The following is a 16,908-nucleotide window of genomic DNA, read 5'->3' as shown; positions in this document are numbered from 1 at the left end:
TGTCCGAATACACGACGGACATCCGGCACGTCGCGGGGGAAGGACAACCCGGTGGCGGATTGCCTTTCCCCGGTCCGTTGCCCACGCGGTCCACCTCGGCATCGACTATGCCCGGATGGCGGCAGACCAGGCCACCGACCCCGACGTCCAGGCCTTGCGGACCGCCATTACGGGGCCTCCGCGTCACCGAGGTGCCGTTCAACGGCGCGGGCAATTGGCCCTCTGGTGCGACGTCTCCCTCGGGCGGCCTCGCCCCATCATGCCCGCGGGCTGGGCAGCGCCGGGATTTTCGACTCCATCCACGGCCTGTCCCACCCGGGGCACGAGGGCCTCCCAGAGGTTTGATCGCCGACAATTTTGTCTGGCATGGCCTCCGGAGGGCCGTCCGCGGCTGGTCCAGGATGGTGCCTCGCGTGCCAGCGCGCGGAAGGTGCACCGACACACCCCAGGCCCCATTGGCCCCGTTTGCGGTGCCGGAACGTCGGTTTGACCACGTTCACGTGGACCTGGTGGAACCTCTGCCCCCCCTCGTGGGGTTTCACCCATGTCCTGACCATGATGGACCGCACACACCCGGTGGCCGGAGGCCGTGCCTTTGGCGGTCAACGACGGCGGCGGACGTCGCGCAGGCGTTCATCGCCACCTCGGTCGCCCGGTTCGGCGCCCCCCTCGGACATCTCGTCCGACCGCGGCCCCCAGTTTCACCTCGGAGCTCTGGGGGGGCGGTCGCGCGGGGGCGCTCGGGGTCCAGCTGCACCGCACCACCCGGCCTACCACCCCCCAGGCTAACGGCCTGTGCGAAGCGGTTCCACCGCTCATTGAAGGCCGCGCTCCGGGCCACCCTCCGCGACGGCGGCTGGGTCGACAGGCTCCCCCTGGGTCCCTGCTGGGCCTCCGGACGGCGCCCAAAGAGGACCTGCGCGCATCCGCGGGCAGAGTTGGGGTCTTTGGACAACCGCTGCGGGTGTCGGGCGAGTTCCTCCCCGACCCCACGGCACCTTGGTCCGTGGCGCAGGAGCGCTCCGCACTGCAGGAGACCGCCCGGAGGTTCGCCCCGGTGCCGACGGCGCACCACGGGCACCCACCCACGCACGTCGCCCCGGAGCTTCGCACCGCAGAGTATGTCTTCGTCCGGCACGACGCCCACCGGACACCCACTGCGGCCCCCGTACGACCGGCCTTTCCACGTGCTGGAGACCGGGGTGAAATACTTCACCTTGGACATCGGCGGTACTCCCGACCGCATCTCGGTGGATCGACTCAAGCCGGCCCACCTCGACGTGGACCACCCACCGCCGGCGGCTCGGCCCCCGCGCCGGGGCCGCCCCCCGGCAGGCGGACCCCCGGCACCACCCAGCACCGCCGGCACGCCGCCCCCCGGTCCGGCACCCATCCCGGGTACAGCCGGGGGCATCCCAGCTGGCATCCCTGCACCCCGGACGCCGCCGGTCGCCAGAGGGCGCTTCGGCCGGGTCATCCGTTTGCCCCGCAAACTGGCCCTCCAGGTGCGCGGGAATTCTGGGGGGGCGCGTGTGGCGGACACGAAAGCCCACTGGCGTGGTGACATCATTCTGCGCACCAAGTGGGCGGCGGCCACGCCCGAGGGGTAGGAGTGGCCTCAGGTTATACACTGGGTGCGCAGCCCGGAGCGCGCAAGTGCTACAGTGACCTCTTGTCAATAAAGACACTTTTGTTTTAACCGCATTGTCCGCTTCCTCCTTGGTAGCAAGTCGCGCGCGTAGCACCGCGCTTCAATCATATTGATTTGTAAGAAATAAACAAAGAACTGAAAGTGTTTTTTAATTGTAATAATTTTTTGAGGTGTTAAATTTTTTAAAATGCCAACCTGGCAGGTTACGCCACTAGAAATTCCTGGAAACCTCAATGTTCGTCGCGTCCTCTGTGTGACGTCATTGCCAGTACGATTGTCTCAGCAAGCAAAGAATAATGGCCGCAGAGCTCGATTCAGACTCATCAGAAAGTGAATTTGACAAATAATTTTCTGATTAAGAATCCTCAGATTACGTCATAGTCAAAACCATGATGTGGAAGGTGCTGTCAGACTAACCAATTACCAACTCATCCACCAAATTTCGTCCGAATCCGTCTGCACCTTTTTGGGATATCCTGCTCACAGACAAACAGACAGACAAAGGTGAAAACATAACCTTCGTCCACCTTCGGTCACGGAGGTAATAACACGATTATTTTTTCGCTTACTCTTGGCATTCATTTTAAGGAAATAATTGCTCAATTATAAGCATTATACAAACCCCTCGAGCCATTTCCACAACAGTTTTATGTCACGCATGTGATCTGCTTTACCTCCTCCAATTATTTTTTTGTACAAAGACGATTTAGAAACCATTGCCTCTAATTTGGATATTTCACGTTGCATCAATGTAGTCAAATACCAACGATAAATGTCAAGGAAAGTAAAACCAGTCCTGCCTCTTTGCCACAAATCACCGCAAGTCGTAAGGCTTATACTGCAGGCGACCTCCCTCTCTCCACCTACTCTCCCCCTTCTATCTCTCTCTCCCCCTACTCTCCCCCTTCTATCTCTCTCTCTCTCCCCCAGCCCTTTCCCCTCCCTTCTCCCTTCCCCATTCCCTTACCCTCTCCTCCTCTACCCCTCTCTCTCTCCTCTCCCCCAGTCCTTTCTCCCCACCCTCCCTCCGGCTGCGTCGCCCACCCCTTCCTCTCGGAGTGTGCAGTATCGAGACATGTGGTGAGGCTTCACTCTCCCCTCCTCCTTTCTCCCTCCACTCTCTCTCTCTCCACCCCTGCCGTCTCCACATCCCCTCTATCTTCCTCCCCGACTTCTCTCTCTCCTCCACATATCCCTCCTCCTCTAACACCCCACACCACTCTCTATCGTTCCCTCACTCCTACTCCAATCATCGGACCACCCCTCCCTCCCAGAGTGCACAGTATAGCGACATGTGGTGGGCTTCGCCCTTCCCCCCTCCTTTATTCCTCCCCCACCCCCCTCACGCTCCCCACCCCAGCCTGCCCCCTCTCTCCTCCCTCCTCTCTTTTCTTCTATCGCTGCTCTACTTCTCTCTCTACCCTCTCCTCCTCTCTCAATATTCCCGTCACGAAGCGACTCTGCGTTGCCCGGCAGTATCTATATTACAAAACAGGAGTGCCTGTCAGTCCATCCATCGGTCCGTCCAAAAAATACTCCCTCAGTTGTGTGGCTAGCCCAGCCAAACTTTATGTGGAACGTTTTGGGGTTCCAGCGGATGTTGTAAGGTAGATAGTTTTCATAAATTCCTCAATAAAATTGTGATTTTGAAATACCATCGTTACAGAGCTGCTGGCGATCTGGAAGTGAGCAAGATGTCGACGATTTGCTGGTTTGATATCTCAATACAATCGTGATTTAACATTATATTTTGAAATATTAATGCTATCTTACTATAATTCACCAAATGTCCGTCTGTCTGTTCGAAGGTACCGTAAAAACTGTTTTTGGGGGGGGGGGGGGGGGGGTGTTGTATACAGAATCGAAGCTCGTGAAAGAGCTAACATTTATCACACAAACAAATCAAACAGACAAACAAAATATATAAAAAGAGGGAGCGGTAGACAAGATGGGGAGAGAAGGGGAAGCACACTGATCGCAAAGCACACTGATGCTGAACCGATAGCAAGGATATTGTTGTGGATCTTCGAAGCCCGTTCCCGTTACAAAGGGGGAGATTAAGCCCCTTTTTCTCTCTGGGTCTTCGAAACCGCGAGACCGAGTCGCCACTTCCGGGCAGACGTGGAAAAGGGTTTCGGGACAATTTCACACATACCTTGAGTACCCACGCCGCAGCGGAAGCGGGGATCGAGTCTCGCACGAACCACGCTTAACTGAGTAAGCCCGAGCAGAATGCGTACCACGTGACTCATGCTGTTACCTTTCTATTAGAACCCGATTAGAGCGATCTAATTCGTACCATGCGAGACCAATGATGGAAATGACAAAACAGTCGAATCATAAGAAATAACAGATTTATTTATACGAGTTACAATGATTGGTAGAAGGACAGGGACACAGGGCAGAACTTAAGCAGTCTTATACTTATCTCTAGACAATGGGCCCACTTACACACACGGGGAGATGGAGGAAGAATGGTCGTCCGCCGAACGCGCCTGCTTCGGTCGCTCCAGGAACAGCTCACCCGGTCGTGGCCCTCGGGCGGTCACAGCATGTATCCCGGCGAAGGCAGGCAGGAGGGAAAATCCTCGCGGCGCGTAACAGGCAAAGGCAGGCAGGAGGAAATATCACGCGTCTGTGGCTCGGCGTTGGTCGTCTTTTACAGCGCGATTAATACTGCGCAGAGCGCGGGGAGCAGGGTAAGTTCGTGTACAACGGAGTTATTCAGTTCGTACGATATGACCCGACACAATGCAATCTCACGCGCGTTCTCAACTCCGAACTCCAACTTCACTCCAACTGGTCTCAAAACTCCGAACTGACCCAATTCTCACCTTCTCTCATCTCAACCTGAACTCAGGTGGGGGGCTCGGAGCAGGGTTATATGGCCCCGCCATGGCCCGACTCAAATGTTCCAAACCCCGCCTCTTGCCGCAGTGGTAAGCCACTCCCCTCGAGCCCTGATTGGTGGCTCGCGCTTACCGATGGCTCCTCCTTCGCCTTCCTTCGGCCTCAGCCGACTTGTTCAGGCCTGCCGCGTGGTATTTCGGCGCCAATGCCAACCCAAAGTGCCATAAGGACACCTAATTTTCATTATCCTACTCAACGCAAAACTAACACAGGAAAGGACTACGCTTACATTCACTAAGAAATAACTGAGCTTAAGCGAGGTAACATGTTGTAGTGTAACTAACTAGGAGGGGAAATTAACCTTTATTACAAAACCGCAACACTACACCCCTCCCTCGTCAGACTCGTCCCCGAGTCGGAACCACCAATGGAACGACCGGTAGAGAGTGACATGCAAAATTAACCTTACTCTTACATGTGACACATACAGTCACGTGAAAAAGTAAGTACACCCCATGTAAAGTTTTGACTATTCAACATCTTTCAACATACAGCTATTTGATCTTCATTTCAACATTATTTATAGATAAAGGTGATATAATACAACAAATATCATGAAACATTTACATTTTGTAGTCCATTGTATAATTTAAATAAACACAAATGCAAATTTCGCATGTGGAAAAAGTAAGTACACCCCTACATTTATCACTACTTCAAATACCTAAAATTAGAATCAGGTGGACCAGCTCAGGTGCAAATGATGAGAACATCGTTAGAGAGGATCTTGGAGGAACCTGTCTTATTTAAACCTCAGACATTTAGTTTGGCTTGCTCTTTGTTGTTGAAGTGTGCGGCGTCACCATGCCTAGATCAAAAGAGCTCTCTGAAGTCTTCAGAAAGAAGGTTATAGATGCCTACGAGTCTGGGAAGGGATTTAAAAAGATCTCCAAACAATTTGAAATCAATCATTCGACTGTCCGGAAGATCATCTACAAGAGGAGAAGATTCCAAACAACTGCCAACTTGTTCGGGCCAGGCCGCCCCAGCAAGTTCAGCCCGAGAGCAGACCGCAAGATGCTGAAAGAAGTCTCTAAGAACCGCAGAATGTCATCACTGGACCTACAGGTAGCTCTTGCCACTGTTGATGGCAAAGTGCACGTGTCTACCATAAGAAAGAGGCTGCACACATTTGATCTACATGGGAGGTGTGCCAGGAGGAAACCTTTGCTGTCCAGAAAGAACATCAGGGCAAGACTAAAGTTTGCCAATGAACACCTAGGCAAACACCAGCACTCTGGAACAATGTGCTCTGGATAGATGAGTCAAAGGTAGAGCTATTTGGCCACAGTACCAGAAGACATGTTTGGCGAAAACCAAAGACAGCATTTGACCACAAGAACCTGATACCAACTGTAAAGCATGGTGGTGGAAATATTATGGTTTGGGGCAGCTTTGCTGCAACAGGGCCTGGGCAGCTCACCATCATAGAATCCACTATGAATTCTTCATTGTACCAGAGGGTGCTTGAGGACAATGTGAGGCCATCTGTCGGAAAGTTGAAGCTCAACCGTAGGTGGACCTTGCAACATGAAAATGACCCAAAACATACCAGTAAATCCACCAAGAAATGGCTGAAAAGAAAGAAATGGAGGGTTCTGGAATGGCCAAGTCAAAGCCAGGATCTATATCCCATCGAGATTTTGTGGGGGGAATTGAAACGAGCTGTGCATGCAAGAAACCCCTCAAACATCGCACAACTGAAATAATTCTGTATGGAGGAGTGGGCAAAAATTTCTCCCAGTCGATGTCAGAGACTGGTAGACAGTTATAAGAAACGCCTACTTGAGGTTGTTTCTGCCAAAGGGGGCAATACCACCTATTAGAGCCAAGGGGGTACTTACTTTTTCCGCATGCGAAATTTGCATTTATGTTTATTTAAATTATACAATGGACAACCAAATGTAAATGTTTCATGATATTTGTTGTATTATATCACCTTTATCTGTCAATATTGTTGAAATGAAGATCAAATAGCTGTATGTTGAAATATGTTGAAAAAGGCAAAACTTTACATTGGGTATACTTACTTTTTCACGTGACTGTAGGTGTGGTTCCCCCTAATTTATTCTGACCCGTGTGTGCGATAGTTTTAACACTAGATATGTCCCTCCTATTGCGTTCAGCAGCTATCTAACAGTTTCACGCCCACAGCTACCCGAGTATTTCCGGAATTTCAAACTAAACACATAGCCGGTGGGCAGCATTCTTCTATTTACAAGCACAAAACTTAACTTTATTTACAATGCTGTATGGAGAAATTACTGTAAATTATTTATTTACAAACCTTCTACCGACTCCTCTCCGGCCTTGCTCCCCCAGCTCTCTCTGTGCTCTGTCCCCCCAATATTCCTTCAGGTCGCACAAGATCTGCCTGCAACCCTCTTATGGTTAAACTGCCAAAGTCTAGGCTCTCTGCTCACCTTCACTCTTTCATTCCCCTTTTCTCCCGCCTCTGGAACAAACTCCCCCACTCCCTTCAATCCCACTCCTCCCTCCAGGTCTTTAAAACAGCTGTTCACCACCATCTCTTATCGTCCCCCATCGAAAACCTTGATCTTTTCTACCCCCGGTAATTCACCCCAGAGTCCTTGCAGTGTTCATATGTTTTAATCCTCTCCCACCTCCCCCCAAGTCCTCCCGATGTCCCTGCTCTCAAATGTTGTGTTTGTGTCCTTCCCCCTCTTCCCCCTCTCTTTTGTGTCCTTCCCCCTCTCTCCCCATCTTGTCTGCCGCTCCCCTTGTTTTTTGTGTTTTGTGTGTCGGTTTGTCTTTTTGTGTGATTAATGTTAGCTCTTTCACGAGCCTCGATCTTGTATACAAAAAAAAAAAAAAAAAAAAAATGCTATGACCCAGGACCTGTCCTTTTTGGAAGAGAAGATTTGAGGGGATAGAAAGCACAGCAAAAACACACTCAAAATCATGACACTTGCTGCTTGCTTCTTGCTTCTTCTGTGTGCATATATCAAACTGGCTAGCCCCGGGACCGGCATACAGGCCATTTTAAACTTCAGGGCCATCTAAACTTACACATCTTCTTATGCCTAGCACACCATAATGAAATGCACAAAAATGCTTTTATTTTGCCAGCAGGGCCAAACTCATGTGGTCCGACTGCGTGGCATTAATGCCACTCAAACAAGTGGTCCGAAGTGCAAGATGGTTTTGCAGTGAAATGCTGCACCGCAGATGTGCAAGGCCACAAGGCTTGTGGTCCATGAGTGTGATAAGGTGCAGCAAAGGGTTTGGCAGCAAAGCTGCACAGGTGCAACAAGAGTGCAGCAAAAGCATATGACAGCAAGGTGCTGCACAGTTCCGCTGCACATCTGTAGCAATGTGCAGAAGGGATGCTGCACAGGTTGATGGTGCTGCACAGTTCGGCCTCCAAAATGGTCCTGGGGTTGGGGAAGAGACAAGGCACAACAAGCAAAGCGGAAAGCACACAGTGGCATGTAGAAAAATCAAGGTAATGCGGTGCGAGGGATGCAGAAGAGCGACAGAGCAGGCTCATCCCTAGCCGTCCGTACCCCCCACCGTCGGCTTCACTACCCGAGCCCCCCTTGTATTTACAATCCGTCACTACGTCTTGTCTCCCATATCCCCCTCTATACCAAATCCGTCTCCCAATCCCTCCCAGGAAGGAAGGGATGGAACAAACATAATGTCACATCACGTCATGATGCGTCTTACAACTCAAACGGCTTACAGAGCCCTGGTGTGGAGATTCGTCCTCCTTGGTGATTGGCTGTGGATGGTGCAAAGGGATTTCTCATCCTAACTACACTACTGACATTTACTCATTTAAACTACCCAGGGTCATACCCTGCCAATCGGCCTCTTTAAACTATGTGGTACCAAGAACCCGAATTCCCATTTCCCACACTGCGGTGCCCTTGAAATTTGGGTATCTCTCCCACAAATTTTCACTCTGTGCCCTTGCACAATTTCGGGGCTGGGTCGTGTGGCCCTACCAGCAGGTCTACCTACCTGCGCACCTCCGCCACTGAAGTCGCCACCCGAGCTTACCTGCTCCTGTGACTACCTAACTGGGGAAGGCCCCTCCTGGCACTTTACCCCCTGATGCCCACCTTGGCATTGGGCAACCCGGGTCCTCTCCTGGGATCCTCGGGCCCCACTCAACACTACAACTAACCGGCATCCCAGAGCCTACCTGCGGCCTCACCTGGCTGACAAACTACCAATGGCGGAGTGCCCTGATAACCATACGCACCAATTAAGCCACACGCCCAGCCATTCCACATACTCATGCACCCAACAAAACACTACTTTTCCTCTACCCACACCATAGGTGTCAATATCCATTCAAATTTACCTACGCCCTCTACCTGGCTTTACACTACCCCCCTGGGCATCCGTGAATGGGTTCCACCTCCCCCCCATTCACTCCTTCGCACCATGCATTCCACACCTTTTATTCCGCACCAAATATTCGCACACCATTTATCTCACATACCACTTCTTTCACACCCCAAACATCTTGCACACATTTTGTGATCACACACCATTTATTTCCACTCACACAGCATCATCTAGCTGACTACTTCCCCTACGAGTCGTGCTTCCCCATCGTCCCTTTACACTATGCACATTCCTTTATTAACAACCACCTAAGCTACCTACGTCCCCACTACAGTACAAGTGTCACTACTTAATTCTTGTCCCTAAAGTCTTCTAATTCCCCAACAAATATCCTAGCCCTCCCTCGGCTAGCTTCGGTGCCCCATGGAGGCAACCATTGCTGGAACCCCCATGTGCCTGTCACTGCCACCCCCTTAAACTAGTGCCATGAGCCCTGTCCGTGTGAGGAATGGTGACACTACCATTCCCCCACGTGGGGTACACTACTCTCACAGTCCGCTGCGCTATGAGCGCATCCACATCCACATCATGTGGATGTAATTTGTCATGGCTCGGCCTCGAAGGGCCGAGCGATCCATGTGGGTGGTTGGTCTTCTGTATGGGGTGTCCGTCCGGCATTTTCGATCCAAGGGAGGAGGTATGGATAGGCCGAGGTGCAGGGCTCCATCCGGGCATGGGGCCTTGCGGTCCCACGCACGATGACCCAACCGGCCACGGTCGGAGCACCGCACCCGATAGGGTGCGCGGCTCCGAAATCTTCTACTTCCCCTTGAACCTCGCCGATGGCCTTTGCCGCCACGGCACGGCACCAACCATACAGTGCGGGGGCCGGCAGGAATCGTGCTCGCCAGTCCGTGTGAGACCGACGCGGCACCGATCCCTGCCGGTCCCTGCTGCACACAACTCACCGGGGGCTCACGTCTGCTATCCGTCCCGCTAAACGCTACCCCGGTTGGTGTCGATGCTTGAGCCGCGTCCTCACTACTCGTGACCCACTCCGCACTCGCACACCCAGGCGCCCCCATGCCTCCCACACACTCCGTTACTGCACACTCTCCTTCCACATTCTCTGGTGTGCATTCTCCCTCACACTCCGTACTCGTACCTGCACACCTAGGCGCACTCACGCCTTTCACGCACCCCATCATCGCACACCCTGGTGCACACCTTTCTCACACACTCGGCCCTCGCACACTCTTTTTCCACACCCCCAGGTGCGCATTCTCTCGTTACACACTCCGTAACACAATCGGCCATCGCACACTCTTTTTCCACACTCTCGGGTTTGCACTCCTCTTTCGCACACTCAATCATCACAAACTCTTTTTCCACACTCTCGGGTGTGCACTCCTCCTTCGCACACTCAATCATCACATGCTCTGGCGCACACTCTCTCGCGTACTTCGTAACACACTCTCTCGTACACCGCACAATGGACCTTCCGCGAACGCCCGAGTCTCGCCTTCCCTCCCAAGCGCGCCAAAAACCCGTTCGCGCCAAACACACTCGCGCCATTTTTTCCACTCACCTCGGGGTCCTCCTTCCCCGGCAGCACCTGCAAACTTTTCATTGAGTTAGCAAGCCCGGCATCACAGTGCAAATACGAACTTTGCGCGGGTTCCATTACCTTCTCCCGTGATTTGTTTCCCGATTCTACCATCTCTTCGGCCCCAATTATTTCTTTTTCTTCGACGATGGCCGGCGCCCATGAAATTTTCTTTTCCAACTCAACCCTCACCGGCTCCCCCGAGATTTCTTTGGGCGGTTTTTCTACACCTCGCGTCGCGATTTCCATATCCCCGGTCAACTTGGCTGTCCTTTGCTCAAGCTCACTCCTCACGCGTTCCTCACACTGCTTCACCCTGTCGCATACCACTGCTACCTTCCCGCTCAACCTGCGCCCAATGTCCTTCCCTGCCTCTTCCATTTGACCACTCATTTTATTTTCCAATCTTACCATGTTACACCTTGCTTCGTCTCTCATTTCTTTCAATTGGCCACCCATTTTGTTTTCCAACCTCTCCATGTTACACCTTGCTTCGTCCCTCATTTCTTTTATGTTCCTCCTCTCTTCTTTCCTGTCCCTTATTGACTCTGCCATGTATGCCAGGCATTGTGTCATGAATAATTGCATGTCTAAAACCGTTGGTACAGCGGGCTCGGCTTCCGCCGCCACGTGCGAGGCGCCGCCATTTCCTTTGCCAGCTGCTGCACCCTCATCTGCTTTCTCCACTACCAACTGTCCCTGTTGGCCCTGGGTCATTAATTTCTCTACTTCTACCCCCACCGGCATTCGACCGCCTTGGCCAGCCATGGTACGAATATAAATTTGGCTTTTAAAACTAAATTTAGTTCGCTTGCAATTTGGAGCCAATTCGTCCAAAAAAATTTTAAGGGTTCAAATCCCACTCCACTGACACCAAATTTTTGCGGCCAATATGTACAATTTGGTGTCCAAATTTTTTTCCAGGGTTCAAATCCCACTCCTGACTACCAAATTGTTGCAGATCTTCGAAGCCCGTTCCCGTTACAAAGGGGAGATTAAGCCCCTTTTTCTCTCTGGGTCTTCGAAACCGCGAGACCGAGTCGCCACTTCCGGGCAGACGTGGAAAAGGGTTTCGGGACAATTTCACACGTACCTTGAGTAACCACGCCGCAGCGGAAGCGGGGATCGAGTCTCGCACGAACCACGATTAATTGAGTACGCCCGAGCAGAATGCGTACCACGTGACTCGTGCTGTTACCTTTCTATTAGAACCCGATTAGAGCGATATAATTCGCACCATGCGAGACCAATGATGGAAATGACAAAATGGTCGAAGCAGAAGAAATAACAGATTTATTTACACTAGTTACAATGATTGATAGAAGGACAGGGACACGGGGCAGAACTTAAGCAGTCTTATACTTATCTCCAGACAATGGGCCCACTTACACACACGGGGAGATGGAGGAAGAATGGTAGCGCGCCCAACGCGCCTGCTTCGGTCGCTCCAGGAACAGCTCATCCGGTCATGACCCTCTGGCGGTCACAGCACATATCCCGGCGAAGGCAGGCAGGAGGGAAAATCCTCGCGGCACATAACAGGCAAAGGCAGGCAGGAGGAAATATTGCGCGTCTGTGGCCCGGCACGGGTCGTCTTTTACAGCGCGATTAATACTGCGCAGAGCGCGGGGAGCAGGGCAAGTTCGTGTACAACGGAGTTATTCAGTTTGTACGATATGACTCGACACCGCAATCTCACGCGCGTTCTCAACTCCGAACTCCAACTGCACTCCAACTGATCTCAAAACCTCGAACTGACTCAACTCTCACCTTCTCTCATCTCAACCTGAACTCAGGTGGGGGGCTCGGGGCAGGGTTATATGGCCCCGCCCTGGCCCGACTCGAATGTTCCAAACGCCGCCTCTTTCCGCAGTGGTAAGCCACTCCCCTCGAGCCCTGATTGGCGGCTCGCGCTTACCGATGGCTCCTCCTCCGCCTTCCTTCGGCCTCGGTCGACTTGTTCAGGCCTGCCGCGTGGTATTTTGGCACCAATGACAACCCAAAGCGCCATAAGGACACCTAAATTTCATTATCCTACTCAACGCAAAACTAACACAGGAAAGGACTACGCATAATTTACTAAGAAATAACTGAGCTTAAGGGAGGCTACATGTTGTAGTGTAACTAACTAGGAGGGGAAATTAACCTTCATTACAAAACCGCAACACTATTTTGGGTGGGTAATCCTGGGACCCCTGGGAGTAAAATAGGCTATTTAGTTTTCCCAATTTCAGCTTTGGTCTCCAGCATTCTCAGGTTTGGACTCCTGCATAACATTCGCGTTCGCATAACGTTCATTGTGACGATGTTCTCATTGTGACGATGTTGTGACGATGTATGTGTTCACGGTAGTGTTTGACGTGACGGTGTGAACGTAATTTCATAATGTTTTTCGTTTCGTAATCCTTTAATGAACGTTTAATGTTTAATGAACGTTTAATGCCCTTCGATGTCCAGGGCCGCACGCGTGCTACACTGGACGGGCCAGCGTGTACCTTGCCCTTCGCCGTCAGGCTCGGGTAAACCGCTGAGCCCCATCTGTGAGGGGGACTGGGGCTTGAGACCGTGTCCCACGAACGAGGAATTTCCAGTAAGCGCGAGTCATCAGCTCGAGTTGATTAAGTCCCTGCCCTTTGTACACACCGCCCGTTGCCGCACAAACATCACAATGAAACACAATCACAATTCACATATTCGTGCAATCCGTAATTTCGTAATGTTTTTCGTTTCGTAATCCTTTAATGAACGTTTAATGTTTAATGAACGTTTAATTCAGACGGAATTTATTGGTTCATGGTTTAGCATTCGCCGTTTCCGCATTGTTTGTTTGCTTTAGGCTTCCCACCCATGTGTAGTATGGGTACCTCACCAGTATATACACATATACACAGTTGGACCCTGGCATTTGCGGTCCCAACATTCACGGGTCCACGTATTTGTGGTTGATAAACTGAAACCTGCTTCTACATTCACGGCCCTGTGTCCCGCGTATTCGTGGTTTTTTGCGGGCACAAATTTTTTTTTTTTTTCACGAGCCACGAGCCTAACAGTTCTAAAACCCATCTTTCACCAGCCACACACAAAACAGCTAGACATACGCAAAAAACATATCTTCCAGCGGCGAGCATGACCTGCTTCTACATTCGCAGCCATGTGCTTTGCTTTTTCAAGGCTTTTCACGGCCACATAAAAAATATTTCAGCCTCGCTATAAGCTAGCTTCGTGGGATATCCTGCCATTCACACTGTGAACATAGCTTTGCGGGAAGTGCCATGAGCTGCGTATCACATCATCCCCCGTGAGTGTACAGAATGAAAACACTTCACCGCATCTATTACCAGCTGCTGAATACAGCATCATCCGATAACATCCCCCACAAACAATGGGCAGACGACTCACACCTTCCGCAGCTATCCACAATGCCTGCATGCATGCATACATATTCCCACAGTGCCCTGGGTCTCAATCATTCTTCTCGTCTTGTTGCTTTGGCCTGCGTTTTTGCTTCTCGCTCTGCTCATCCTTCAATCATGGTTCCCAAGCACAAGACCAGTGCAGGAGATGAGTCGAGTCCAGAGGGAGGGACTGGGATGGGAGGAGGTGGGAGGGAAGGAGTGGGATGGGAGCAGGTGGGAGGAAGGAGGGTAAAGGGTGTGGTGGGAGGAAGGAGGGAAAAGGGTAGGGTGGGAGGAAATTGGGGGTGGGGGGGGGGGGTGGGGTAGGACACCAGAGGGAGGGAGTGGGATTGGAGGAGGTGGGTAGAAGGAGGGGAAAGAATGAGGTGGGAGTCCGGAAGCAGGGGTGTGGGATGGGAAGAGGCAGGGGAAAGGGTGGGAAGAGGCAGGGGAAAGGGTGGGAAGAGGCAGGGGAAAGGGTGGGAAGAGGCAGGGGAAAGAGTGGGAGGAGGGACCTGGCGTTGCCTGGCAATGCTGGGTACCTTTGCTAGTTGGGATAAAAAATGTAAACTGGTCAGTCTGACGGAGGTATGCTCTTTACTGAGTGCTGTGCTAGTTGTTTATGGAACACCGTTGCTCCCTCCTCCTGCTCTACCGCATTCTCCTGCTCCCTCTCCCTGTCCTCTTGCTCCCTCTCTCTGTCCTCCTGCCCCCTCTCTCTGTCCACCTGCTCCCTCTCTCTGTCCTCCTGCTCCCTCTCTCTGTCCTCCTGCTCCCTCTCTCTGTCCTCCTGATCCCTATCCCTGTCCTCCTGCTCCCTCTCCCTGTCCTCCTGCTCCTTCTCCCTGTCCTGCTCCTTCTCTCTGTCTTCCTGCTCCTCCTCCCCATCCCCCTGCTCTCCCCCATCCCTGTTCTCCTGCTCCTTTGTACTCTCCCCCAACCCCGTCTTCCTGCTCTCCCTGCCTGTCCTCACTTCCATTCCTCCTCCCTCGTTGCCCCTCCCATCCACTCATCTCCCTTCCCTCACTCTCCCCTACTCTACTCCCTCCCTTCCTCTCCCCTTTTCTCCCCTTCCCCTTATCCCCTCTAACCCCCCTTCTCTTAATATTCCCATCAGAGAAATGACCCTGCGTTGCTTAGCAACACCGGGTATCTTTGCGAGTATGTAATACAACCAAAGTTCATGTAATACAACTATATACCTGAATAATGCTTGAACTTTCTTTTATTTACTAAGTCCCAGTAGGATGCCATAAACGCCAGTCAGTAGCTGTTGCTCCAACCCAATAAGGGAAAATAAATTAATCCTTCAGCAATGTGGCAATACTGGAATACTGGTTGTATGCCTCCAACTGAAACAGCTCCTGTGACCTCAAAAATATTTTCTCCTCAAGGCTTGCTTTTGGACTTTCGACAAATATTTTAAAAACTTGCAATATCACATGTTATACTTATAGCACATCATCCCACTATCATTATCTTCTATCTTCTATATATATAAAAGAAGGTTTTTGTTTGTTTGTTTGTCTGCACGCACTAATCTCCTGAACGGTGAAGGATAGGAGGAAACTTCTAATACATAAAATGTCGGGACAGGCCCAGGGAAGGTTATAGGCTAGGTGACGAGGCCGGTCGAGGCACACCTCGGCCGGGCTGGGCCCATTTCGCAATTAAAAGCTGAGCTGAATTATAGTTGTCAATCTTCTATGGCCGCGAGGTAAAAGCTGAATTATAGTAGTAAATTGATTCAAAAAGAACCCGGGCAACGCCGGGTGCATTCAGCTAGTATCATTATATTTTGCCAGTTGCTATTTGTGGCATGACTGTGCAGCAGGTGTGTAAGAGACTGTTTTTTTGTTTGGTTGTTTGTTTTTGTATACAAGATCGAGGCTCCTGAAAGAGCTAACATTAATCACACAAAAAGTCAAACCGACACAGAAAACACAAAATAAGGGGAGCGGTAGACAAGATGGGGAGAGAGGGGGGAGGACACAAACACAACATTTGAGAGAAGGGACTTCGAGAGAACTGTGGGAGGGAGAGGGCTTGGGGGGAGGTGGGAGAGGTATAAAACATATGGACACTGCAAGGACTTCCAGGAAACAAGTTGGAATTTCGAAAAAGTGTATCTGGGGTGAATTAGTGGGGGTAGAAACGATCAAGGTTTTGGATGTGGGAAGATAAGAGATGGTGGTGAACAGCTGATTTAAAGACCTGGAGGGAGGAGTGGGATTGAAGAGAGTGAGGGAGTTTGTTCCAGAGGCGGGAAAAAAGAGGAATGAAAGAGTGAAAGTGAGCAGAGAGCCTTGATTTCGGCAGTTTAACCATAAGTGTTGCTGGCAGATCTTCTGCGACCTGTAGGTATATTTGGGGGACAGAGCACAGAGAGAGCTGGGGGAGCAAGGCCGGAGAGGAGTCGGTAGAAGACAGAAAGACCACCAACCTGCCTGCGGTGAGTGAGCGAAAGGCCCTCGGAGTTAGCTTCATCGCGGAAGATTGCAATGATTCTGAAAGCTTTGGCTTCAACAGCGTGAAGCCGAGCTAGGTTTGAGGCAGGAGCACCTCCCCAGAGGGGGGAACAGTATTCCATTGAGCTACGGATGAAAGCCTTGTATATGGTGAGGAGCTCAGGTGTGCCAAGGGAGGACTTCGCATGACGGAGGATTCCCAGTCGGTGACTGGTTTTGGAGGTCAGCTTGGAAATGTGGTTTTCCCAGGAAAGATCATGGCAGATAGTGAGACCCAAAAGCTTTAGCGACAGAACTTCTTGGAGAGGATTGTTGAGAAAGTAGATGGGAGGGTTGTCCAGTCGGTCTTTTCGAAGATACATTGTAAGAGTGTGAGATTTGTCAGGATTGAAAGACATGTTCCACTTGTTTGACCAGTCTGTGATTTTGTCCAGGTCTGCAGAGAGTGAGGAGGCTGCAGACTGCCGATCTGAGGGATGACGAATGGAGCGGCAGAGAGTGGAGTCATCAGCAAAGAGATAGAGAGGATTTTCAAGAGAGTCAGAGAGATCATTGATG

The 16,908-nt window shown here is 51.4% G+C and overlaps 1 protein-coding gene across 1 annotated transcript in view; it reads left to right on the top strand.

The window, feature by feature from the left end:
- The first annotated feature begins 2,673 nt into the window (after positions 1-2,673).
- The window catches only part of DHX30 (DExH-box helicase 30), a 177,319-nt gene continuing 163,084 nt past the window's right edge, over positions 2,674-16,908 (top strand). Inside the window, exon 1 of the mRNA XM_068126198.2 lies at positions 2,674-2,731. The gene's annotated coding sequence lies outside the window, so the exon portion shown is untranslated. The remainder of the gene's footprint in view (positions 2,732-16,908) is intronic.

The sequence above is a fragment of the Myxine glutinosa genome, chromosome 10 (genome assembly GCF_964187855.1).
Source record: "Myxine glutinosa chromosome 10, kmMyxGlut1.1, whole genome shotgun sequence".
NCBI lineage: Eukaryota > Metazoa > Chordata > Myxini > Myxiniformes > Myxinidae > Myxine > Myxine glutinosa.
The sequence above is the reverse complement of the archived record's forward strand: the minus strand, read 5'-3'. Positions and strand labels throughout refer to the sequence as shown.